Genomic DNA, 26,353 nt, shown 5'->3' on the forward strand with positions numbered 1-26,353 from the left:
AGAATAATGTTGATGCGCAACGGTTTTGACTTTTCTGATGCTCGTCCAAAAATTTTGCGAATTTATTCGCTGGCGGTGAAACGTGGAAATTCACCATGAATTTACGCCTGCCGAATTTATTGCCCATCACTAGTATAAAACTATGAAAAATATATAGTCACCAAAAATTTTGTTGCACATCTGCGACGCTAGAAATCACCAAGTTTGCTATTGCTCTTAGCTGACTATTTATGGGCTGATGTTGCCTGCTAAGTCATCCACTCTGGACTAAGTAAAATGCTTAATTATCTTGCTATCTGGCCAAACCCAACCCAGATTGCACGATCAATATCTGGTCAGGGGTTGGCCAGATGGAGAGTAGCAGCTGGTGAAAAGTTGATTGGGCTGTCTTCTGATTGGCAGGGGTGATTCTCTGCCCTATGCCCCCTGCTTTGTTGCTGCCCCCCTCACAGTGGGTCCTGGTGGGTCCACATCACTAGTGCAGAGAGCAAAAAATTATTGAACCAAAAATATATTTGTTTTAGATGTAATATTAGTGTGTAGGCGCAATTTCAGATCATTTTGCCTAGTCATGTGCTTTTAGAAAGAGTCAGCACTTCACAATAGAACTGCTTTCAGATAAACTATTGTTTCTCCTACTCATTGTAACTTAAGGAGTCGGGACTTGGGTTAGCCAGACTTGGATTTTTACTATTGGGTGATGTTCTCATATTTACCACCATTTACCACCATGGGAGCATTTTTAGCAATGCAGGTGTCAGGGACTGTTATCTGTTTACCTTCCCATGGTTCTGCTGAAGGGCTGCTGGGGAGGGGGAGGGAGTGGGTTGATATATCACTCCAACCCTTTCAAAATCCCATAGAAATTAATGGAGAGTGGCGGAATTTGACTCTATAGGAATGTGACGATCTCTAACTTCACTCTTTGATAAATATACCCCTTGGAGTGCAGCAGTAAGAGTGACTGAAGTTTATCAGATCACAAGTCACATGACTGAGGGCATTTGGAAAACTAAAATCTGTCTAGACCCATGTCAGATTTCAAAATAATATGTTAAAAATCAGTTTGCTCTTTCGGTGCATTTTGTTAAAAAAAACACCAAAATCTCTTTATTGTAAGGGGCAATGACTCCTGTGCCAATAAAAAGATCTTACTCACAACCCTTGCCTATAATTAGTGGCACTAAATAACTGGAATAATATTACCAATAGGTGTATGCTCCGTTACATGCCATTTAAGTTTTTATCCCTACACTATCAATATACTGTATATATGAATGGTTGAATCTGGCTCTAGGCTGAATGTGAAAAGCCTTGCCCTGCATAAATGTAAAACATTAGAATGTTATGAGACAAAGTAAAATCCATGAAATAAACCCCAGCTCAATAACCAACCTCAAGTTGAAATAGAGAACTTGGACAGTACCACTAGTGATGGGCGAAAAATTAGCGGAAACATCGGGAAATCGGAAAGTTTCACGAAAAAATTTTGAAATTCAGACATTTTCAAGAAAAAAACGTGACAATCGAAAATTTTCAAGAAAAATAGTGAAAATTGGAAATTGACTTGGTGTTAAAGTCAATGGGTGTCCGAATAGTGTTGACTCACGTCAATTTTGACGCGTGCGACTTTTTCCAGCGCATTTTCGCAGGAGATTCGTGAATTTATTCACCAGTGGCAAGTGGAAATTAGCCACAAATTCACTAAGTACCACCTACCTTATAAATCAGCACATTCCAAAAGTACAGCAAGCGTGAAGGTTATAGTTCAGCTGCAAGAGAAAAGGCTCACACCAGCAAATCCTGAGTCACATCGTGTTTCCATACAACCCAGACGGCAACTGTCCTGGTATTGAACCTAGATGATGTCAACTGGCAGTCTCCCCGCAGGCATTATAATGATCAACAAAGGCTGTCTCCTAGGACGGGATACAGAGAGCGAAACAAATGTTTAACTCGTTCCCTGTGGAGAAGTGATGAATGGAAGAATGCTGAGCGGTAACATAAAGTGGGGATTATTTTAAAATATTGTCCCACGTTCGGCAACGCTGTTCGGCAGGGGTAGTGCTGTGCGGACCGACCTGAAACCCAGATTTGGGGCACAAGATTGCAGAGTCGCACGTGGGTTTCGGGTTGAGCTCTTCCTTATGCTCTCCCCACCGCCTACCTATTACCATACTGTGCTAGCTTCCACCTCCAGGCGGGAATTTTTGTAGACTTGCGCCATGGCATCAATATAGGGTTGGGTGCAGGTCAACTTTTTGTTTAGCTGCCTATCACTACTCTGCACCTCATTTTTAATCCAGCATAAAGTGTAAAGTGCATAGTATGCCCCCACTGTTTAGAAAGCCTGGCGTGCACCAATAATGAATTATTTCACTGTCTAAGATCAGACTACCCAAATGGCAGTCCCATACCTTTTAACATTTTGTAAATAGAAAGAGGGACAAAAAAGATTTGGCAGGTGACCATTTTTTTGGCCACATCCCCTAATTACAAATTCATTTTACAAAATGTGGCAGGTTATGAAAGTTTGAACACATTTCTGTGGTTTTTATGTGTTATTACAGTTTTGAAATACAAAAAAGGGGGGTTGTGGGTGTACTCCAAGGCTAAGTGAAAATGTGTTTAAATACAACGGAAAATGCTACTGATTTGGCCAATTAGGGACCACCTTGACGTAGTATGGGGCTTATTAACTTTATGATCATAACTTTGTAACTAAAAAACCCTGTTTTTGTAAACACATGCACTTGCATATATACTGAATTACTTATGAGACAGGGGACCAGGGAATGTGCATTGATTAATTGGCCAAATCAGTAGCACTTCCATTGTATTTAAACACATTTTAACTTAGCCTTGAAGTGCACCCACAACCCCCCTTTTTTGTATTATTACAGTTTTGATAATGAAGGTGAATTGACCTTTAAGCTGCAAGTCAGTTTCCTCAAGAGACCTGCTTATCTTAAATTGTTACTATTGTTTCTTTGCTTATCTTAAATTGTAACAAACGTATCTAAGTGCACCTGCCACGTATTCTGTACTCTCTGCCAAAAGCCAATTAAGTTTTAGAAACTTTGTATCTTTTTCTGGCTGTTCATTGCAGGCAATTAAAGAGAAAGTTGGGACATTTCAGTAACAATCTGGGTCTCTGGGCTGAGCTTTCAAAATCGTGAAAAACGGGATGGTAGGAGGTATGCAGTCTTTGCCCTGCTGAGAATTGGATTCCTGCAATGGGATCTCTGAAACCGTATGCTAGTTGCTATTGGTAAATACTGCAACAGTCACGGCTAACTCATGATCATTTCTTTGTAAAGTGCTAGCAAGTATAACAGGAACACATACAGAATTTCTGAGCATATTTCCCAAAAAAAGCATTTTTGATCTTATCTCACAGATCCATTTCTGTATTTAATATAAATGCTAATCACAAAATATGATTTCAACTGCAAGAGGCTGAGCTGCAGACACCGGGGAATCAATTAGTAGAGATGGAAAGAGAATCCTAATATTCCCATAGCAAAAACATCTAAGTTATTTATAAATAGGTACCTGAGGGCCTGGGGCTGTAGCTTTAAAGGGGATTCCCTTGGATGCCTATATATCAAATACAGTTTTTTTTTGGGGGGGGGGGGAATTGAAACTAAATTCGGCTGAAGGGTGAGGGTTTAGGAGAGCATTTTTCATAGTTTGCTGGTAAAAGTCAAGTCATGCGTCTTGTGTGTAAACGATGCATAATGTCACTTCCAGGGTTGGACTGGGCCAGTCGGCAGGACACTGGGAAAAAACTCAGTGGGCACCGGCTCTGATGGGTCCCACCGGCCCAGACCCACTCCCTGTCCAAGTCTGTTGTTCCTGTCACCAACCTCCCTCTCCAGGCCGGCCGGAGCAAAAATACAGATGTGGGTGCATCTGATACAACAGCCCTGGTGGGCCCTGGGCTCCCCAGTCCTACTCTGGTCACTTCCACTACTGGAGGGGGGGCGCCTATGGTGGCATCGGACCTAAATACAGCACTGCCTGTAATCCCACCTATTCACAACTCCTCCCACTGATTCATATAACCCTACATAATGCCTCCTGCTTCTTCATATGACCTGTCCTCTAATTGTTCTACTTAATCCTCCCTATGATTCTCCCTATTGCTCCATATAACCCTCCTTATAACTTCTCCTATTACTCCATGTAATCCTCCCTATAACTCCTCCTATTGCTCCATATAACCCTCCGTATAACTCCTCCTATTGCTCCATATAACCCTCCCTATAACTCCTCCTATTGCTCCATATAACCCTCCCTATAACTCCTCCTATTGCTCCATGTAATCCTCCCTATAACTCCTCCTATTGCTCCATATAACCCTCCCTATAACTCCTCCTATTGCTCCATATAACCCTCCCTATAACTCCTCCTATTGCTCCATATAACCCTCCCTATAACTCCTCCTATTGCTCCATCTGATCATCCCTATAACTCCTCCTATTGCTCCATATAACCCTCCCTATAACTCCTCCTATTGCTCCATATAACTCCTCCCTATAACTCCTCCTATTGCTTCATATAACCCTCCCTATAACTCCTCCTATTGCTCCATGTAATCCTCCCTATAACTCCTCCTATTGCTCCATGTAATCCTCCCTATAACTCCTCCTATTGCTCCATATAACCCTCCCTATAACTCCTCCTATTGCTCCATATAACCCTCCCTATAACTCCTCCTATTGCTCCATATAACCCTCCCTATAACTCCTCCTATTACTCCATATAACCCTCCCTATAACTCCTCCTATTGCTCAATATAACCCTCCCTATAACTCCTCCTATTGCTCCATATAACCCTCCCTATAACTCCTCCTATTGCTCCATATAACCCCTCCCTATAACTCCTCTTATTGCTCCATATAACCCTCCCTATAACTCCTCCTATTGCTCCATATAACCCTCCCTATAACTCCTCCTATTGCTCCATATAACCCTCCCTATAACTCCTCCTATTGCTCCATATAACCCCTCCCTATAACTCCTCTTATTGCTCCATATAACCCTCCCTATAACTCCTCCTATTGCTCCATATAACCCTCCCTATAACTCCTCCTATTGCTCCATATAACCCTCCCTATAACTCCTCCTATTGCTCCATATAACCCTCCCTATAACTCCTCCTACTGCTCCATATAACCCTCCCTATAACTCCTCCTATTACTCCTGTACGGCTCTTCTCCTATAATCACATCCAGGGATTCCAGGCTCCTTTTGTAGCAGTGAATGGATTTTAATAGGCTGTATATTCCCCCCTCCACCTCCTCCCTCTAAAGAGCCTCCGCTGCTACCATCTCTCCCCTATAAGGAGAAGCCACACACACACACACACACACTCACACACACACACAGATAACAGACAGTCAACAAAGGATTCCCTGAGAATAAGGCAGAAGACAGTCACACACACAGAGGCAGCTTGAGCTCTGACATCTCTCCCAGCAAGGTAGGACCATGTCTATTCCTCGCCCCTCTCCCACCCGTCTCACTTACATTCTCACATAAAGGGTCACATTTTGCTTTTGCCCAGAGCACAAACACATTATTTGAGTGTGAGAGGCAGCGCTGCATTGGGACAGAATCCTTCTGCAACCTCTGGCTTTTTGTGATCTCAGCCCCTATTCACTGCATGTGCCCATCATGTAATAAATATATAGATCTCTCTTCCTGTCTGCGCTACGGGAATGTACCAACTGCAGCTCCTGCTTCTCTGTTGCAGTTTCTCCCCATGGTTAGAAGGGAAGTTGGTTAAGCGACAGATAGAAAGCGTTGGGCGTACTGTCATCCTTATCAATTAAGGCACAAAAAATACCCCCCCAAACAAAATTGGCTTCCCTAACAGCAGCAAGAATAAATTGGGTTAGTGACCTGCAGAACTGACAGTCTAACAAGCATGTAGAGTGGAGCGACTTGTGTGAATAGGCCACACTGTGGCTGCCTGTTGTACCCATTGTGCTGTGACTTGATAGGCGCTTCATGCAATATAATGGTGATCATGCCTGCTGTTATAACTCTGTATATAAATGGAATCCACATATATTTTACTTTTTCCATAATTCACATTTGAAAATCAAAATTTCATGAAAGCTAGAGACTATATTTATTTTTATTTGTTGTTCAGTTTTACAGTTTAAATTGTTATCTGGTTGCTAGTGTACAGTTTAACTTAGAAACCAGGCCAACACAGCTGATGGAATGCCAAGGGGTGCCGAAATAGTCACATTTAGCAGGTGGGCATGTATTATTGGCTGAAGTATGGGTTTCCAGCTGGAGGCATACATGCTGGATGTGGCTCTCCAAGGGATTTTTTATGGCCACTAGTCTGTTCTATATTATTTTATGGCATTGTCATTTTAATAGAATTCATCTTTCCATCAAGACTCAGCCCAGTATATATATATATATATATATATATATATATATATATATATATATATATATATATATATATATATATATATATATATAAAACAAAAAAAACTTCCGCACACATAGATCTTGATAAGTGAAAAAAAGCTGGTAGATTTATTTCAACGTTTCGGCTTACAAACTCAAGCCGTCATCAGGAAGCCTTCCTGATGACAGCTTGAGTTTGTAAGCCGAAACGTTGAAATAAATCTACCAGCTTTTTTTAACCTTATCAAGATCTATGTGTGCGCAAGTTTTTTTTGTTTTATAGATATGAATTTTTGTCCAGCACCTAGGCATTAACATGGCTATCTGAGTGCACCTATCTAGTTATATGTATATATATATATATATATATATATATATATATATATATATATATATATATATATATATATATATATATATATATATATATGCACAGCAGTGAGCTACGCAGATCCATTTAAATAGGAAGTTGTGGTCAATTTTCACCCTGTTGGGGGTCAGAGAAGGAGACAGAGCAATATTTTTAGGTTCTGAGATTGTGCTATGCCTGTCAACTTCCATAAGTTCACTGGGACAGCCCTGAACTTAGAACCCCAAAAAAGGGGCAAGTCTTGGGATGTGTGGTCAGCATATAACTGGATATGGTCACATTGCTCTTGGGAAGGGCTTGTGGCCTTTGTACAGTAGGTATAGTAGGGAGAGATGGGGCCTATAGTAACAGTGGATAATAGTCTATGGGAAGGGAGTGTGACTGTGGGATAGCAGGTATAGTAGGGAGAGATGGTGTCTATAGTAACAGTGGGATAATAGTCTCTGGGAAGGGAGTGTGACTGTGGGATAGCAGGTATAGTAGGGAGAGATGGTGTCTATAGTAACAGTGGATAATAGTCTCTGGGAAGGGAGCGTGACTGTGGGATAGCAGGTATAGTAGGGAGACATGGTGTCTATAGTAACAGTGGGATAATAGTCTCTGGGAAGGGAGTGTGACTGTGGGATAGCAGGTATAGTAGGGAGAGATGGTGCCTATAGTAACAGTGGATAATAGTCTCTGGGAAGGGAGTGTGACTGTGGGATAGCAGGTATAGTAGGGAGAGATGGTTCTATAGTAACAGTGGGATAATAGTCTCTGGGAAGGGAGTGTGACTGTGGGATAGCAGGTATAGTAGGGAGAGATGGTGTCTATAGTAACAGTGGATAATAGTCTATGGGAAGGGAGTGTGACTGTGGGATAGCAGGTATAGTAGGGAGAGATGGTGTCTATAGTAACAGTGGATAATAGTCTCTGGGAAGGGAGTGTGACTGTGGGATAGCAGGTATAGTAGGGAGAGATGGTGCCTATAGTAACAGTGGATAATAGTCTCTGGGAAGGGAATGTGACTGTGGGATAACAGGTATAGTAGGGAGAGATGGTGTCTATAGTAACAGTGGATAATAGTCTCTGGGAAGGGAGTGTGACTGTGGGATAGCAGGTATAGTAGGGAGAGATGGTGCCTATAGTAACAGTGGGATAATAGTCTCTGGGAAGGGAGTGTGACTGTGGGATAGCAGGTATAGTAGGGAGAGATGGTTCTATAGTAACAGTGGGATAATAGTCTCTGGGAAGGGAGTGTGACTGTGGGATAGCAGGTATAGTAGGGAGAGATGGTGTCTATAGTAACAGTGGATAATAGTCTATGGGAAGGGAGTGTGACTGTGGGATAGCAGGTATAGTAGGGAGAGATGGTGTCTATAGTAACAGTGGATAATAGTCTCTGGGAAGGGAGTGTGACTGTGGGATAGCAGGTATAGTAGGGAGAGATGGTGCCTATAGTAACAGTGGATAATAGTCTCTGGGAAGGGAATGTGACTGTGGGATAACAGGTATAGTAGGGAGAGATGGTGTCTATAGTAACAGTGGATAATAGTCTCTGGGAAGGGAGTGTGACTGTGGGATAGCAGGTATAGTAGGGAGAGATGGTGCCTATAGTAACAGTGGGATAATAGTCTCTGGGAAGGGAGTGTGACTGTGGGATAGCAGGTATAGTAGGGAGAGTAGCAGTGTGGATAATAGTCTGTAGGGAAGGGTCAGGACTTCACAGCAGTGTACCAAATCTGTGGCCCAGTACCAACTGGGTGCCAAAGCTGACACTAGCTCTCAGAAAAAGCAATAAATACCACTACTATAACTCATTAGACATGTCCTTGTCATTTAGGCCTCTTGGCCCAGTGAGCCTTGTACTCATTAATCATGTCACTGTTAGTGATGGGTTGAAATTATTCGCCAGGTGCGAATTCGCGGTGAATTTGCGCGATTTGCCGCCAGCGAATAAATTCGCGAAACGCCCGCAAAATTTTTTTGCCGGTGGCGAAAAGAACGGGCGCCGGCGTCAAAAAACGTTTCGCGAATTTCTCGCAAAATTCGCAAATTTTTCGGCCAATCGAAACGGCGCGAATTCGCCAATCACTAGTCACTGTCATTTGGGCACATTACTTTCTATCAGGACTGGCTTCTCATCCCATTCACTCCGTGTCTGCGATTTCTGTACTTTCCTGACCAGAGGAACTGACTCATTCGCTCATTTAGCCTTTTATAAGGGAACATTACTTCTCAGTGGGATGGGTATTTTCATTTCAAACTGGTCAGTATATTGGGTCATGGAAAGAAACGGGAACATGGTGCTTTGTAGCCTTTATTGATGAGATTTATTCTGATTTGTCCCGTAGAGCAGGGGTCTCCAACTGCTGGGCTTCTGGGCTGTGGACAGTCCTGAACTGGGCCGCTGAGCCTAGTGACCAATTAACGTGGCCAGAATTGTACACCGACTCCCCCTCCTGGTCCTTGCAAAAGAAATTTGGCTCTACACCGGTCCAAAAAGGGTTGGGTACCACTGCCATAGAGGAACTGAATCAGACGCAGATGTACAGCAGCCTTAGAGCAGTTAAAGGAGAACTGAACTCTAAAAATGAATAGGGCTAAAAATGGCATATTTTATATAGTGAACTTATTGCACGAGGCTAAAGTTTGAGCTTGTCAATAGCAGCAATGATCCAGGACTTCAAACTTGTCACAGGGGGTCACCATCTTGGAAAGTGTCTGTGACACTCACATGCTCAGTGGGCTCTGATTGGCTGTTGAGAAGCTAAGCTTAGGGCTCGTCACTAATTATCCAGCAGAAAATGAGCTTCCCTGGCTGTAATATAAGCTGATGCTACAGGTTTGCTGATTATTAAATTCTGATGCTAATTGCACTGGTTTCTGTGCTGCCATGTAGTAATTATCTGTATTAATTACTAATCAGCCTTATATTGTGACATTTCTATTCTATGTGTACTGTATATTGTGAGTGGGTCCCTAAGCTCAGTAAGTGACAGCAGCACAGAGGAAAGGAAGATGGGGAGCTACTGGGGCATCTTTGGAGACACAGATCTTTACTGCTAAAGGGCTGTGGTTGCCTTGGGCTGGTACAGAAGCACAAAACATCATGTACAACATGTCTAGCTACTTCTTTAGTTTAACTTTCCTTGTCCTTTAAGTTTCCCCCAGCCACTTAGAATCATAAAGCTATAAGGGCATGTTTGGACTGTAGAAATCAGCTGTTTACAAAACTGTATAAATGTAGAGAGCTGTGTCTGTTTTTCCAAGGCAACTTATTGTATCTAGGATGACTGAAAACTTTACAGGTCTCCTTTAAGTGCTCAGTGAGAGTGAAGTGAAGGAAGAACGAGAAGAAGAAAGGGGAAGTATTTTATGCTATTGTCAGTTCACTTTCAGGAAATCAGAAGGCCAGGCAGGAAGATAGAAATGCAGTTTGGCTGGGGGGTGGGAGCGCAAGAGTTCTGGGTGGCATCAAGAGGTGACAGTTAGAGAAGGCCTTGTTCAACCCTGTGAGAGTTTTTATTTCTGGGGCCCTGTAAAACGACAGCTGCATGCAGTGGGGCCAACTATTGACTGGGGGTGGATCCCGGGACTTGTAGTTCAGCAACAGCTTTAGAGTGCCTCTTTTCTTCATCTATAGCTGTGTGATGTATAAATATGTAACATAATAATGCAAAAGGAAAAACTGTCAGTCTGTGGGTTCTGGCAAATGCCGGTGGGGCTGCTGTAAGGTGCCGTAGACACTCTGTTTATTGATCTGGTGGGGAGCTGTTTGGGCCTTTTTTGAATTGACCTGCCAGGGTCCACAATGAAACTCACCCAGGGGCCCCAGAACAGGGCTTTAGGGGAATCGTCTTTGAAGGAGGATGGTTTAAAGGCCTGTCCTATTATGCAAGACAATACAGCTTGTATAGCCTGTTCCTAGCACAGATCATCCATTCCCTTTATTACTTTAGTTGGCTTTTACTGTACAGGTATGGCATCTGTTATCCAGAAACCCATTATCCAGAAAGCTCCAAATTAATTAAAAAACAGCTGTCTCCTATAGATTCCATTTTCATACCTCCAAACTGTCCCGTTTTCAGTGGGACAGTCCCATTTTTGACAGCTCAACCCACAGTCCAGCGTTTGTACTGAAAAGTCCCGAATTTTTCTGCACTGAACAGGCAGAACTTAATTGGCTTTTGGCAGAGATCCCAGAACATCTACCTGATATAACTAAGATACTTTGTAACAATTTTGAGATAAGCAAATAAGTAATTGTAACAATTTAGATAAGGAGGTCCCTTGGGAAAAGTCACAGCTTAAAGGGCACCTTTACCTTCATTAGCAAAACTGTAATAACTGGAAAAAAAACACAGAAACATGTTCAAACTCTCAAAACCTCTCAAAAAAAATTTTGTAAAATTTTGTAAAACATGCTAATTAGGGGGTGTGATCACAAAATGGGCGTGGTCAACATTTCACCATGGCAATTTTTTTTGTCCCTCTTTTTATTTAAAAAATGTTGGGAGGTATGCATTTTATCCAAATAATCCACATTTTTATTTTATTTTTATTTTTATTCTTGCCTGAGCCTGGTTATAAATGATTAAGGGATGAGCTTGTAGCATAAGTATTGTGTGTAGCTGCTGTGTAATGTGACGGTTGATAGGGAAATATAATATAAATGTTTATAAACCCAGCCCTAGTTACATAAAGGATATTCTGTATTTTCTCAGCTCTTTTTGCTGCTCAGATATAAAGAAGCAATTAAGGGCAGAGACACTCACTGCTATTTCGGGAGATTAGTAGCCCAGTGACAAATCACTTCTTCTTCTTCTTCGGGCGACTAATCTCCCCAAACTGCCTTCCCGTCGGCTAGAAATCGCCGGCGGGATGGCACGCGGAACGATTAATTTTCTGAAGTCGTCCGAAGTTGCCTCACAAGGAAACTTCGGGCGACTTTGGAAAGCCAAAGCGATCCGAATCCAATTCCGCTGACGGTTTCTAACCGACGGGAATGCAGCTCTGGGAGATTAGTCACCCGAAGAAGAAGCAGGGCGACTAATCTGCCCTAAAGTGTTCCCCTTTTATTTTCCCTGCTAGAAGGAGAATGGAGCAGAGTGTAATCTAATGTTGGTGGAAGAGGACTTGACTGGGCCATGCTTGATTGATTTTCAGATAAAGGATCAATTCCCACCAGGGGGTAAAGTGTCGCTTAATGGCTTTTAATGGCCAACCCTATGGCTCTGACCAGTAACAGTGAGTGTTTGATGCTCCAAAGGGTGGAGGGAGACTGGGGGTCTGGGAATAGACTGGCAGAAGTTCAATAATTGTTGCATTTGTGCTGCTCTAGCTGTGGGCCCCCCGGTGGCATGGGGATAATAGGAAGACAGAGCAAGACTGAACTACCACTAGCCAGAAGGTTATACTACAGTGAGTGGAGTGGGGAAATGAATTAGCACCAGTGATTGATTTTGCAGCTTGTTCTGCCTATGCTTCTCCTCTCATCATTTCCGTTGTGTATTTGGTATGTTCAGGCACCTGGCTGAGTTGCATGGAAGAGTCTGTACCTGGTGATACTTGGACTGATCGGATGCAACTGGATGTGACTATGTGCTGATATATTGACTAGCCAGATTCTGTGGCACAAGTGTGCGGGTCATTACTTTTCCAGGGCTGCTTAAGACTATTAAAGGGCTTAAAAAGGGGACATCGGTCAGTGATTTATTTTTTAAGGATTAGCACCGGTGGGACTGTCTGTACCGGGGGGCAGGGTCCCATTACTTGTGTGATTATTCTACCTTTGGTTGGGGAAATATACTGAAGGGCCACAGACTGGGCATCACTGATATAAAGTGTGATCATCTTTGCCTCTAAGTGATTTCTGTCCATGCCCACAGCACAGAGGCGATTCATAGACCAAAGCCTGTTACATTACATCCTAACCATGCCACTTAGCTACATTCCCAGCCCTGTCTGTTCTGCCATATTTACATGCCCATAAGAAAGAATACTTGTAGGAGTAACACCCATCAATGTGACTTTTAAAGCAGAAAGACATCACTCATGTATTTTTGGAGGCTTCTGCTTTGCCCCTGCTCATTCAGCCAGATGACAGTCTGGAATAAACTGTCAGGCTGTGCAAAGATCAACCTCACTTGTGTAAGTAAAAAAGCCTCTTGCCAATTGTTCTTTGGCTCCTGTTGAAGGGATGCTGGTATTGTATTTAACCAACAGCTAAAGGGCCAACAGGCTGGGCTTCTCTGCTCTACATTGTTGCTTCTCTCTGTGATGAATGACAGATATTTAAATTCTTTGTGCTTTTGTGTGGACCAGTGATTCTGTAACTGTCATACTAGCAGCATGGCAGAGGATTTGCAGCATTTCAGGATTCCCACAAGCACAGTCAATGTGTTATTGCCGTACAAAAGCTCTTATTGGATTTAAGCACAGGATCAGCACAACAGTAGGGGACAGACTCACCCAAACTCCCCTTCCAATATGCTCCGGAGGGACTAATGAGGGCCGGTGTGCCCACCATCATGCAGGACTCCTCATCTGCAGCATTCAATACATGAGAAAAACCATGGCTGTGCAAAGATCAACCTCACTTGTGTAAGTAAAAAAGCCTCTTGCCAATTGTTCTATGTCACAGACAGGAGGGAACTATGGGACATGAGTCTGTCCCTCCCACTGCAGGGTGATACAGTGACACAGACAGGAGGGAACTATGGGACATGAGTCTGTCCCTCCCACTGCAGGGTGATACAGTGACACAGACAGGAGGGAACTATGGGACATGAGTCTGTCCCTCCCACTGCAGGGTGATACAGTGACACAGACAGGAGGGAACTATGGGACATGAGTCTGTCCCTCCCACTGCAGGGTGATACAGTGACACAGACAGGAGGGAACTATGGGACATGAGTCTGTCCCTCCCACTGCAGGGTGATACAGTGACACAGACAGGAGGGAACTATGGGACATGAGTCTGTCCCTCCCACTGCAGGGTGATACAGTGACACAGACAGGAGGGAACTATGGGACATGAGTCTGTCCCTCCCACTGCAGGGTGATACAGTGACACAGACAGGAGGGAACTATGGGACATGAGTCTGTCCCTCCCACTGCAGGGTGATACAGTGACACAGACAGGAGGGAACTATGGGACATGAGTCTGTCCCTCCCACTGCAGGGTGATACAGTGACACAGACAGGAGGGAACTATGGGACATGAGTCTGTCCCTCCCACTGCAGGGTGATACAGTGACACAGACAGGAGGGATCTATGGGACATGAGTCTGTCCCTCCCACTGCAGGGTGATACAGTGACACAGACAGGAGGGAACTATGGGACATGAGTCTGTCCCTCCCACTGCAGGGTGATACAGTGACACAGACAGGAGGGAACTATGGGACACGAGTCTGTCCCTCCCACTGCAGGGTGATACAGTGACACAGACAGGAGGGAACTATGGGACATGAGTCTGTCCCTCCCACTGCAGGGTGATACAGTGACACAGACAGGAGGGAACTATGGGACATGAGTCTGTCCCTCCCACTGCAGGGTGATACAGTGACACAGACAGGAGGGAACTATGGGACATGAGTCTGTCCCTCCCACTGCAGGGTGATACAAATGTAAATGGGAGGCAGTGTATAACAGCCTCAGGTACAATGAGGAGAGGCTGCTGCCTGGCCCCACTTTTCTCGCTGCATTGCTGTAAGGCACAAGTGGTGCTCAGATAACAAGTAAATCCTTCCATAGTGAGAGTGACAGGGGCTTATGAGATTGCCATAGGGTTTGACACCATCACTTCAGTAAATGTGCTACACTGCTGGAATCCTAATATACTCCCAGCTCACTGCACATCCACTTTATATACCACTAACTGTGATTTATATTCCTTACCTTAAGGGCAAAGGGCGACTTTTACAAAGAAACATCATTTAATTTCCTTTGCACCTCTCAGTTCCTCAGAAAATAAGACTTGCTGAGGGCTAATTTTAGGGATACACCATATACATATTTTATGAATTCAGCCAGATAAAGAATTTTTGGGGACGGATCCTGCAAACAGTGATGAGCAAAAGTTTTCGTCAGGTTTTGCCGCAAAAATGAGGCCCATAGATTCCAATAGGTGAAAAAAAATCAAACGTCAAAAAAAAATCGTCACGCATAGATTTCAATGCATTTGGTGAATTTTAGCCATATAGAAACGGGTCAGGTTTGCCCATCACTACCTGCAAACACTGTTGAGGATTGGATGAATTTGCCACCAAATCCTGTTTTTCATATTCTTCTTATTTAATTAAAACTATAAGCACTGGGGCTCGTTTATTCACAATAACTGCACATTGGTTGCTACTGGTTACAGCACCAGTTTCACTTAGTGATACCAAGAGATACTGTAGTACATGGCACCAGTGTGATCATAATTCAGATTTAAGATTCCAAGCCAGATTCCCATTTCCTATTGTGTGCTGAGCCAGGTGCAGGGAATATAGGGGCAATTGATTTCTCTTTAAGTTTGTATTTTGCTCTCTTTTCACCTTTTTTTGCTGCCCATCCTGCCAAACGAATTCTTTTTATTCTCACGTTGTCCCTTGATCAGTGGCATACAGAACAACTGTCTAATAATAGACTTTATTACAGGAAAAATAAGAGAGATGTGGCAATAAAGCAATCAATTTACCACCTGCATTAGCCATTTCTACCCATAATAATTCATCTCCTTAACGGAGCGGCTCTCTCTGAATGAGAGAATCAAATCATTTGCATTTACCAAGCAGTTGAATGTTTGGGCAACAGGGAGGTTTCTATGCAGCTCAGCTTTTAGAGAGTCACTCTGTGTTGCAATGATGGGAAAATTAGCCTTTGCGGATGCCATAATGGTGTCATTCTGTGGCGGTTGCTGAACTGCACCAGCAGTACCATCCAGCAACTGAGGCTGTAGCTCATTAACTGGAGCGTGTGGCTCATAAGTCAGGCAGCAAATAATATTTGCCTTATACACCCTGAATCATATGGAATCATTGGTCTGGTAAAAGTGTAAATCATATTTATTAGTTTCAATAAAGAAGGAAGGGGGGAGGTGGATATCCAGTATTGATTATTGTAGATAGCAAGGTTAACTTACCAATACTAGCAGGGGCCCAGGTGCTCAAGCCTTCAGCTTGGGGAGGCAATTTTGCATATTTGTGTTTGGTAGTAGGCTTGTGTTCAGTAGTAGGCTTGTGTTTAGTAGTAGGCTTGTGTTCAGTAGTAGGCTTGTGTTCAGTAGTAGGCTTGTGTTTAGTAGTAGGCTTGTGTTCAGTAGTAGGCTTGTGTTCAGTAGTAGGCTTGTGTTTAGTAGTAGGCTTGTGTTCAGTAGCAGGCTTGTGTTTAGTAGTAGGCTTGTGTTCAGTAGTAGGCTTGTGTTCAGTAGTAGGCTTGTGTTCAGTAGTAGGCTTGTGTTCAGTAGTAGGCTTGCACAAACCGGACTTCACTCCAATACTTGATGCAGATAAAAAGTAGCTCATTTCACAAAAAGAACCATCTCAAAAAGTAGCCTTACGCGTTTAGTGCCTTGTGGGCACCTAGTCATAGTCTGAAAGTATTCTGTACATGCTGTGGTATTTAAGTAAAAGAAACCAATCAAAAGTGTGTCCTAAGTACGCATAAGGCTACTTTTTGAGATGGTTCTTTTTGTTAAATAAACTACTTTTTATCTGCATCAAGTATATGAGTGAAGTCCAGTTTGTGCCAGCCTACTACTAAACACAAAAATGCTAAATCATATATATATTTTATATAATTTAATAATTAAGATTTGGGATCTTCAAGCACTGGCTCTCTAGCTGTGCTGAAATTATGACTACATGAAGTGCCTTTGGGATAGTTTGACATACAGTGCCTTTCATTGGGGTTTGTGTGATGTGAGATACAGAGCCTATCATTGGTTTGGTATAAGATACAGTGCCTATAATTGGTTTGGTATAAGATACAGTACCTATCATTGGGTTGGTATAAGATACAGTGCCTATAATTGGTTTCGTAAAAGGTACAGTGCCTATCATTGGGTTGGTATAAGATACATTGCCTATCATTGGTTTCGTAAAAGGTACAGTGCCTATCATTGGTTTGGTATGAGATATAGTACCTATCATTGGATTGGTATGAGATACAGTGCCTATCATTGGGTTGGTATAAGATACAGTGCCTATCATTGGGTTGGTATAAGATACAGTGCCTATCATTGGGTTGGTATAAGATACAGTGCCTATCATTGGGTTGGTATAAGGTACAGTGCCTATCATTGGGTTGGTATAAGATACATTGCCTATCATTGGGTTGGTATAAGATACATTGCCTATTATTGGGTTGGTATAAGATAAATTGCCTATCATTGGTTTTGTATAAGGTACAGTGCCTATCATTGGTTTGGTATGAGATATAGTACCTATCATTGGGTTGGTATGAGATACAGTGCCTATCATTGGGTTGGTATATAGATACAGTGCCTATCATTGGGTTGGTATAAGGTACAGTGCCTATCATTGGGTTGGTATAAGATACATTGCCTATCATTGGGTTGGTATAAGATACATTGCCTATTATTGGGTTGGTATAAGATACATTGCCTATCATTGGTTTTGTATAAGGTACAGTGCCTATCATTGGTTTGGTATGAGATATAGTACCTATCATTGGGTTGGTATGAGATACAGTGCCTATAATTGGGTTGGTATGAGATACAGTGCCTATCATTGGGTTGGTATAAGATACAGTGCCTATCATTGGGGTTGGTATGAGATACAGTGCCTATCATTGGGTTGGTATAAGATACAGTGCCTATCATTGGGTTGGTATGAGATACAGTGACTATCATTGGGTGGTATAAGGTACAGTACCTATCATTGGGTTGGTATAAGATACAGTGCCTATCATTGGTTTGGTATAAGATACAGTGCCTATCATTGGTTTGGTATAAGATACAGTACCTATCATTGGTTTGGTATAAGATACAGTACCTATCATTGGTTTGGTATAAGATACAGTGCCTATCATTGGTTTGGTATAAGATACAGTGCCTATAATTGGTTTGGTATAAGATACATTGCTTATCATTGGTTTGGTATAAGATACTGTGCCTATCATTGGTTTGGTATAAGATACAGTGCCTATCATTGGTTTTGTATAAGATACATTGCCTATCAATTGGGTTGGTATGATGATACTGTGGCCTATCATTGGGTTGGTATGAGATACAGTGCCTATCATTGGTTTGGTATGAGATATAGTGCCTATCATTGGTTTGGTATGAGATATAGTACCTATCATTGGTTTGGTATGAGATATAGTGCCTATCATTGGTTTGGTATGAGATATAGTACCTATCATTGGGTTGGTATAAGGTACAGTGCCTATCATTGGGTTGGTATAAGATACAGTGCCTATCATTGGGTTGGTATAAGATACAGTGCCTATAATTGGTTTGGTATAAGATACAGTACCTATCATTGGGTTGGTATAAGATACAGTGCCTATCATTGGGTTGGTATAAGATACATTGCCTATCATTGGTTTCGTAAAAGGTACAGTGCCTATCATTGGTTTGGTATGAGATATAGTACCTATCATTGGATTGGTATGAGATACAGTGCCTATCATTGGGTTGGTATAAGATACAGTGCCTATCATTGGGTTGGTATAAGATACAGTGCCTATCATTGGGTTGGTATAAGATACAGTGCCTATCATTGGGTTGGTATAAGGTACAGTGCCTATCATTGGGTTGGTATAAGATACATTGCCTATCATTGGGTTGGTATAAGATACATTGCCTATTATTGGGTTGGTATAAGATACTTGCCTATCCATTGGTTTTGTATAAGGTACAGTGCTATCATTGGTTTGGTATGAGATATAGTACCTATCATTGGGTTGGTATGAGATACAGTGCCTATCATTGGGTTGGTATAAGATACAGTGCCTATCATTGGGTTGGTATAAAGGTACCAGTGCCACTCATTTGGGTTTGGTATACAGATACATTGCCTATCATTGGGTTGGTATAAAAGATACATTGCCTATTATTGGGTTGGTATAAGATACATTGCCTATCATTGGTTTTTGTATAAGGTACAGTGCCTATCATTGGGTTGGTATAAGATACAGTGCCTATCATTGGGTTGGTATGAGATACAGTGCCTATCATTGGGTTGGTATAAGATACAATGCCTATCATTGGGTTGGTATGAGATACAGTGCCTATCATTGGTTTGGTATGAGATACAGTGCCTATCATTGGTTTGGTATGAGATACAGTGCCTATCATTGGGTTGGTATAAGATACAATGCCTATCATTGGGTTGGTATATTACTTGGTTAGTATGAGAAAAGCTAGCTGCACACAGGATGATAATTAAATGCAGCACAGGCCCCTTTGTAATCTGACCACTGGCCTGGAGCCAGACAATTGGATAAAATAAATTGAATCCACTGCTTGGATTAGCAAATTGCCCTATGGTCTGCTTGTTTGGCATCCTCAATTGAATCTTAGCATGTATGGCTAATGGCCAGCTATAAAGTACAAAGTAGAACACCGGGGTTCAGACTGAGATGCACTATAATGCATATGATGTGAGATACAGGGACGATTATTGTTGTTGATGCTGTAACTTTCCTACAGGCACAGATTTGAACCTGGACTTTTACTATAACGTTATTATAAACACTCCTTTTGTAAGGGGGATTCCAGGAAGCCGGCTGCTGAAAAATTCTAATCCAACTATCAATTATCATTCCTTTCTTAAATCAAACCACACAACATACATTGCATTATGCTCTATACAATCACAATCAGCCCGCTGTTCTGTGTAATGACACTTGGTTTCTATACACTGTAATGAACGTGCTGTGCAGGATAATGGCGTGGAGAATATACTTATTGATAGTATGAATATACACGGAAGGCTGCACTGAGTCACTGATTGCTGACCAGCATGGGTGTCTGAGTGTCTCAGAAATGGGTAGGTGGGAGTTTAGGTGGGTAATGTAGGAGGAAATAAACTGTAAGAGTTAGGGAAGTGTAGTCAGTGGTGGACAGGTGTATGGAGATGTGTAGCTCTGGGAGTAGCGGAATGGATGAACAGATTAGTCACATAGTGATATCATTACTACACCAGCTATCCCACAACTGCAGTCCCATCTCAGAGACTATTATGCAACTGTTACTATAGGCACCATCTCTCCCTACTATACCTGCTATCCCACAGTCACACTCCCTTCCCAGAGACTATTATCCCACTGTTACTATAGGCACCATCTCTCCCTACTATACCTGCTATCCCACAGTCACACTCCCTTCCCAGAGACTATTATCCCACTGTTACTATAGGCACCATCTCTCCCTACTATACCTGCTATCCACAGTCACACTCCCTTCCCAGAGACTATTATCCACTGTTACTATAGACACCATCTCTCCCTACTATACCTGCTATCCCACAGTCACACTCCCTTCCCAGAGACTATTATCCACTGTTACTATAGACACCATCTCTCCCTACTATACCTGCTATCCACAGTCACACTCCCTTCCAGAGACTATTCTCCACTGTTACTATAGGCCCCATCTCTCCTACTATACCTGCTATCCCACAGTCACACTCCCTTCCCAGAGACTATTATCCACTGTTACTATAGACACATCTCTCCCTACTATACCTGCTATCCCACAGTTACACTCCTTCCAGAGACTATTATCCACTGTTACTATAGGCTCCATCTCTCCCTACTATACCTGCTATCCCACAGTCACACTCCTTCCCAGAGACTATTATCCTGTTACTATAGGCACCATCTCACCTACTATACCTGCTATCCACAGTCACACTCCTTCCAGAGATTATTATCCACTGTTACTATAGGCACCACCTCTCCTACTATACCTGCTATCCACAAGTCACACTCCCTTCCAGAGACTATTATCCACTGTTACTATAGACACACCTCTCTACTATACCTGCTATCCCACAGTCACACTCCCTTCCCAGAGACTATTATCCACTGTTACTATATGGCACCATCTCTCCTACTATACCTGCTATCCACAGTCACACTTCCTTCCCAGAGACTATTATCCCACTGTTACTACAGGCACCATCTCTCCCTACTATACCTGCTATCCCACAGTCACACTCCCTTCCAGAGACTATTATCCACTGTTACTATAGGCACCATCTCTCCTACTATACCTGCTATCCACAGTCACACTCCCTTCCCAGAGACTATTATCCACTGTTACTATAGACACCATCTCTCCTACTATACCTGCTATCCACAGTCACACTCCTTCCAGAGACTATTCTCCACTGTTACTATAGGCACCATCTCTCCCTACTATACCTGCTATCCACAGTCACACTCCTTCCCAGAGACTATTATCCACTGTTACTATAGACACCATCTCTCCCTACTATACCTGCTATCCCACAGTCACACTCCCTTCCCAGAGACTATTATCCACTGTTACTATAGGCTCCATCTCTCCTACTATACCTGCTATCCACAGTCCACACTCCCTTCCCAGAGACTATTATCCCACTGTTACTATAGGCACCATCTCTCCTACTATACCTGCTATCCACAGTCACACTCCCTTCCAGAGACTATTATCCACTGTTACTATAGGCGCACCATCTCTCCCTACTATACCTGCTATCCCACAGTCAACATCCCTTCCAGAGACTATTATCCCACTGTTACTATAGTCACCATCTCTCCTACTATACCTGCTATCCACAGTCACACTCCCTTCCCAGAGACTATTATCCCACTGTTACTATAGTCACCATCTCTCCCTACTATACCTGCTATCCCACAGTCACACTCCCTTCCCAGAGACTATTATCCACTGTTACTATAGACACCATCTCTCCCTACTATACCTGCTATCCCACAGTCACACTCCCTTCCCAGAGACTATTATCCACTGTTACTATAGGCACCATCTCTCCCTACTATACCTGCTATCCCACAGTCACACTCCCTTCCCAGAGACTATTATCCACTGTTACTATAGACATCATCTCTCCCTACTATACCTGCTATCCCACAGTCACACTCCCTTCCCAGAGACTATTATCCACTGTTACTACAGGCACCATCTCTCCCTACTATACCTGCTATTTCACAGCCACAGTTTGGTAGCAAATTGTTGTAACCCCATTTGTTACATACAGACTAAAATACACACACACACTGCTAGGAAGCTGCCCTAAAAGACGTCCAATTCTGTTACCTCTGATGGAACAATATTTATTGTATTCATGTTTATGCTTTTTATTCTTCCCCCACTCTCTCATAGTTATTGATGAGACAGATCAATCGCCCATTAAGTTTATTTTGGTTGTTACATACTCACAATAGACTGCCATTCCCCAAACATCTGTTTCTTTTTCAATATAGTCATATTGAATAATTGTGCTCCTTAGAATTACTCATTCTAGACCTTTGTCTTTATAGGTAGTGATGGGCGAATTTGCGCCGTTTGGCTTCGCCGAAAAATTCGAGAATTTAGCGCGAAATTCGGGAAACGGCGAAAAATTCTCGAAACGGCGCCGGCGTCTCGTTTTTGACGCCGGCGCCCGTTTTTCCGACGCCGGCGCCCGTTTTTGACGCCGGCGTCCGTTTTTTCGAAAAATAAATTTTTGACGCCGGCGAATTTTTTCGGCGAATTTTCGCGGGCGTTTCGCGAATTTATTCGCCTGCCGCAAATCGCGCAAATTCGCGCCTGGCGAATGAATTCGCCCATCACTATTTATAGGTATAATTTACAAACACCAGGGGAATTGGACAGAAAATTAAGTGTGTTAATGTTATTCACAAAGATACTTACATGCATATAGATGCTAAATATCCCTGGAATTAGGTGCAACCATGTGCCTCCCCCCTTGCCAGCACATCCATCTCCACCCACCGCTGCCCCACGTGCCTCTTGCACCCAGAATAATAATTGCCGGATACTTTTCTCCTGTAGTCCTGAATATTAGAGTGCCATTAATCCCGTGCTCCGACTGTGGGATTTGTACTTGCTCCATGCTCTCTCCTGAACTATTTTATTTGATATGATTGCAGCAACTGCATTTTGATGAGGCAGTCCAATTTCACGAGACTACTAATTATTTTTAAAGGGACATTTTATAAAGCAATTACGGAGAGGCTGCAGTGGATTCTGTTAATTCTGGCAGTCTAACATCTCAGAGATTAATCTTGCAAGACATATAGGTGGATAAAACCAGGCCTGTGATGATTTAGCCAGTGGTTGGCCGACAGGAAAAATCACAGACCCCCTCCCTGAAATGTTTTATTGTCTTCACCTTTTTCCTTAAGTCTTTACTCATCATTGCTCATCACTACTTTGCTTCCATCTTTTCTCCCATTACCGTTCCATGATCCTTCTCTCTTTCCCCCTTTTCCTTCTGTTCTTTTCCCATGTAGCATAGTTATCAAAGGGGGAGGAGGAATAAAGTCAGTTCTGGAGAACAATAGGTTGATTATGTAGGTACAGGGCTGTTCCACAAGGAGACATATTTGTGATTGTCTAATCAGTATTTTGATCCTGTTCATGAAACCCCTTGTGTTTCAGAGAAGAACCTTAGATTGTAGGCATGGTCAACTGGTGGCCTTCAGCTATTGTTTAACAACAATTCAAGGGGTGGAGTGGTGGGAGAGGGTCTGTAAATATCTTTGTAAGTTTCATAGGTGGAGGAGTGACAACACTGCAAAGAACTTATTGTGCTGATTTCAAAATAGAGTAGTCACTCACAGCAGTCAATTAGCCTGCAGACAAAGAGTCTTCAAGAGCAGCAGCCGCATGTCAACCATAGATTTGCTCTGTAGTCCCGAGGCTTTGGAATGGGAGTCAAAGCAGCATCTTACCGGGAAACCACTCACCTTGCAGCTATAATTTCCCATTGCTCATTAACCAGTCAGAGGTTTCAAGAGCTCTCCAGGCTTTAAAAAGAGAGAGAGGAATTGTAGATAGCAATGATTTTATTCTTGAGAAGGAGTAATAGTGGGGCTTTACTTGGTAAAGGATCAGACTCATTATAAGTGGAGGAGGGTCTGGGTCAAAACAGACTTCCTGGGGCCTTTTATTCATTTATAAGGGAGTAAAGCAGTTTAATGTACTGTATGATAGTTCAGCTATTCTTAAACTGCAATTCTGCTCTTGCATAAAGTGTTTCTGTTACCATCACACCATACTATTTATTCTTTCTCACAGGCACAATACTTTCCCAGAAACTACTATCCCACTGTTACTATAGACACCATCTCTCCCTACTATACCTGCTATCCCAAAGTCACACTCCCTTCCCGGAGACTATTATCCACTGTTACTATAGGCACCATCTCTCCCTACTATACCTGCTATCCCACAGTCACACTCCCTTCCCAGAGACTATTATCCACTGTTACTATAGGCACCATCTCTCCCTACTATACCTGCTATCTCACAGTCACACTCCCTTCCCAGAGACTATTATCCACTGTTACTATATGCACCATCTCTCCCTACTATACCTGCTATCCCACAGTCACACTCCTTCCAGAGACTATTATCCACTGTTACTATAGACACCATCTCTCCCTACTATACCTGCTATCCCACAGTCACACTCCCTTCCCAAGAGACTATTATTCACTGTTACTATAGGCACCATCTCTCCTACTATACCTGCTATCCACAGTCACACTCCCTTCCCAGAGACTATTATCCACTGTTATATAGGCACATTCTCCCTACTATACCTGCTATCCCACAGTCACACTCCCTTCCAGAGACTATTATCCACTGTTACTATAGACACCATCTCTCCCTACTATACCTGCTATCCCACAATCACACTCCCTTCCCAGAGACTATTATCCACTGTTACTATAGACACCATCTCTCCCTACTATACCTGCTATCCCACAGTCACACTCCCTTCCCAGAGACTATTATCCACTGTTACTATAGGCACCATCTCTCCTACTATACCTGCTATCCCACAGTCACACTCCCTTCCCAGAGACTATTATCCACTGTTACTATAGGCACCATCTCTCCTACTATACCTGCTACCCCACAGTCACACTCCCTTCCAGAGACTATTATCCACTGTTACTATAGACACCATCTCTCACTACTATACCTGTTATCCATAGTCACACTCCTTTCCCAGAGACTATTATCCACTGTTACTATAGGCACAATCTCTCCCTACTATACCTGCTATCCACAGTCACACTCCTTCCAGAGACTATTATCCACTGTTACTATAGACACCATCTCTCCCTACTATACCTGCTATCCACAGTCACACTCCTTCCCAGAGACTTTCATCCACTGTTACTATAGGCACCATCTCTCCCTACTATACCTGCTATCCCACAGTCACACTCCTTCCCAGAGACTATTATCCACTGTTACTATAGACACCATCTCTCCCTACTATACCTGCTATCCCACAGTCACACTCCCTTCCCAGAGACTATTATTCACTGTTACTATAGGCACCATCTCTCCCTACTATACCTGCTATCCCACGTCACACTCCCTTCCCAGAGACTATTATCCACTGTTACTATAGGCACCATCTCTCCCTACTATACCTGCTATCCACAGTCACACTCCCTTCCAGAGACTATTATCCACTGTTACTATAGGCACCATCTCTCCCTACTATACCTGCTATCCACAGTCACACTCCCTTCCCAGAGACTATTATCCACTGTTACTATAGGCACCATCTCTCCTACTATACCTGCTATCCACAGTCACACTCCCTTCCCAGAGACTATTATCCACTGTTATATAGGCACCATCTCTCCCTACTATACCTGCTATGCCACAGTCACACTCCTTCCCAGAGACTATTATCCACTGTTACTATAGGCACATCTCTCCCTACTATACCTGCTATCCACAGTCACACTCCCTTCCCAGAGACTATTATCCACTGTTACTATAGGAACATCTCTCCCTACTATACCTGCTATCCCACAGTCACACTCCCTTCCCAGAGACTATTATCCACTGTTACTATAGACACCATCTCTCACTACTATACCTGCTATCCCACAGTCACACTACCTTCCAGAGACTATTATCCACTGTTACTATAGACACCATCTCTCCCTACTATACCTGCTATCCCACAATCACACTCCCTTCCCAGAGACTATTATCCACTGTTACTATAGACACCATCTCTCCTACTATACCTGCTATCCACAGTCACACTCCCTTCCCAGAGACTATTATCCACTGTTACTATAGGCACCATCTCTCCTACTATACCTGCTATCCACAGTCACACTCCCTTCCCAGAGACTATTATCCACTGTTACTATAGGCACCATCTCTCCCTACTATACCTGCTATCCCACAGTCACACTCCCTTCCCAGAGACTATTATCCCACTGTTACTATAGACACCATCTCTCACTACTATACCTGTTATCCCATAGTCACACTCCCTTCCCAGAGACTATTATCCACTGTTACTATAGGCACAATCTCTCCCTACTATACCTGCTAT

At 42.9% G+C, this 26,353-nt stretch overlaps 1 protein-coding gene across 1 annotated transcript in view; it reads left to right on the top strand.

Annotated features, from left to right (window-relative positions):
- Nucleotides 1–5,368: 5,368 nt before the first annotated feature.
- pde4a.S (phosphodiesterase 4A S homeolog) overlaps nt 5,369–26,353 on the top strand; it is a 315,334-nt gene continuing 294,349 nt past the window's right edge. Inside the window, exon 1 of the mRNA XM_041587687.1 lies at nt 5,369–5,488. The gene's annotated coding sequence lies outside the window, so the exon portion shown is untranslated. The remainder of the gene's footprint in view (nt 5,489–26,353) is intronic.

This window comes from Xenopus laevis, chromosome 3S, assembly GCF_017654675.1.
Source record: "Xenopus laevis strain J_2021 chromosome 3S, Xenopus_laevis_v10.1, whole genome shotgun sequence".
Lineage (NCBI taxonomy): Eukaryota > Metazoa > Chordata > Amphibia > Anura > Pipidae > Xenopus > Xenopus laevis.